The following is a 2,439-nucleotide window of genomic DNA, read 5'->3' as shown; positions in this document are numbered from 1 at the left end:
ATTTCAAGCCATAGAAAGTTACACCTTTGTGTGTCACTGTTCCAACAAACAAATGTGAACAGCTAAAACATTTTCAAAATGCATTAAGCTTATGAAGTCTAAACAAACAAACAAACAAACATGATTTTTCATTACATATTTTTTTAATTTTATTTTATTTTTAAACTTTACATAATTGTATTAGTTTTGCCAAACATCAAAATGAATCCGCCACAGGTATACATGTGTTCCCCATCCTGAACCCTCCTCCCTCCCCATACCATCCCTCTGGGTCGTCCCAGTGCACCAGCCCCAAGCATCCAGTATCGTGCATCGAACCTGGACTGGCAACTCGTTTCATACATGATATTTTACATGTTTCAATGCTATTCTCATATATTTCTGTCAGATGAATTTATTCCCTGTACACCACTCCTCTTGCAAACTGGTCTTCTATTACCTTTCATTTGACCTACTGAGACCTAGAGAAAGATTGGGAGTGCTTGTGATTTCTCTCCCAGGACAGTGATCTCTCTCTTCTCCTATCTCTAGAAAGGGACCTGCTCCAGCTGTGGGAGGAGCTTCTCCAACTTGGATATCTGCGTCTACGTGGGGGACTCCTCCTCCAATAACCATCTCAAGAGTGATGACCCCAAGAAGGAGTTGGGCCACGATTTTGACTTCTCTTTTCACCATTTGACAATTCCACTCTTAACTTGGCAGCCACCTAGGAGTCTTCCATCTAACTCTCAGACAGCATCAGCTGCATCTCGGGGATCTTCAAATGCAACAAAAGCAAACCTGGGAGGGTTTCTAGCAAAGCACACACTTCAGAGTGGTCCATAATAGCCAAAATCTCATTCTAATTATGTCTTGTTACCATTGTTTCCAAGATTATCTACATAAACTTTACAGTCCAAAGGACAAGAATCATGATGCATTTTGAAATCTTGGGTTAGAAATGTGGAGGTTCAAATCCATAAAACCTTAGGTCTTCCTGGTCCTTTCCCTCCTCAAACTCCCAGATGCTCTCGCATACCTGGCATCCACAAAATGGAGGACACCATAGGTTTTGCGTTGTCATCCCTTCATTGTCATTTGTTCCTAGGCATATTTTACTTTTCTTAATGATCTGTTGGCTATTCATAATCATGTTGTTTAGTCTCCATGTGCTTGTGTTTTTGTTTTTTGTTTTTTTTTCTTAATAGTTTTTAATTCTTATAGTTGTTATCTAATCTTGCAGTGCTGTGTTCAGAAAATATTTTTAAAATGATTTCAGTTTTTTAAAAAATTACTGAGGCTTGAATTGTGGGCCCAAGATGTAATCTATCCTAGAAAATGTTTCATGTGCAGTTGAGAAACAATAATCAAGAATCATCCGTCAAAGGAAAGCCAAGGGCCAAATGACTTCACAGGCAAATTCTACCAAAACTTTAGAAATGAGCTAACATCTATCATGCTCAAACTCTTCTAGAACATTGCTTAAGGAAGAAGGAAAATTTCTAAACTCATCTATGAGGCCACCATCGCCCTACCAAAACTAGACAAAGATGCCACAAAAATAAAGAAAATTATAGGCCAATATCACTGATGAATTTAGATGCAAAAGTCCTCAACAAAATTTTAGCAAACTGAATCCAACAATACATTAAAAATATCATGAGTCAAGATCAAGTGGTATTTATCTTAGGGATGAAAAAATTCTTCAATACACACAAATCAATCAGTGTGATACACCGTACTGACTAGTTGAAAGATAAAAATCACATAATCATTTCAATAAATGCAGAGAATGTCTTTGACAAAATTCAATACACAATTATGACAAAAACTCTCCAGAAAGTAGGCATAGAAGGAACATAACTCTACAGAATGGAGACCACATATATGACATATATGACAAACCCACAAGGCCATATATGACAAACCCACAACAAATATTATCCTCAATGGAGGACAGAAGGCATAGAAGGAACATAACTCTACAGAATAGAGACCACAACAATAAATAGAGATCCACAAAAACAAGTAGAGACCCACAACAAATATTATCCTCAATGGCAAAAAACTAAAAGTGTTACCTCTACAATTAGGAATAAGACAAGGGTGTCCACTTTTGCCACTATAGTTCAACATAGTTTTGGAAATCCTAGCCAAAGCAGTCAGAGAAGAAAAAGAAATAAAAGGAATCTTAATTGGAAAGAAAGAAGAAGAACTCTCACTGTTGAGAGATGACATGATTCTCTATATAGAAAACCATAAAGATGGCATAAAAAAAATAGTAGAACTAATCAGTTAAGTAAAGTCACAGGATGGAAAATTAATACACAGAAATCCTTTGCATTCCTATACAATAACAAAAATCAATAAGAGAAATTAAGGAAGCAATCCCATTCATCATTGAAACAAAAACAATAAAATACTTAGGAATGAGGAAAATATTTACCTAAAGAAACAAAA

The 2,439-nt window shown here is 36.1% G+C and overlaps 1 pseudogene; it reads right to left on the bottom strand.

Moving 5' to 3' along the window:
- Positions 1-451: 451 nt before the first annotated feature.
- Positions 452-920, bottom strand: LOC129619539 (serine/arginine-rich splicing factor 3-like; annotated as a pseudogene).
- Positions 921-2,439: the final 1,519 nt, after the last annotated feature.

This window comes from Bubalus kerabau, chromosome 9, assembly GCF_029407905.1.
Source record: "Bubalus kerabau isolate K-KA32 ecotype Philippines breed swamp buffalo chromosome 9, PCC_UOA_SB_1v2, whole genome shotgun sequence".
NCBI lineage: Eukaryota > Metazoa > Chordata > Mammalia > Artiodactyla > Bovidae > Bubalus > Bubalus kerabau.
The sequence above is the reverse complement of the archived record's forward strand: the minus strand, read 5'-3'. Positions and strand labels throughout refer to the sequence as shown.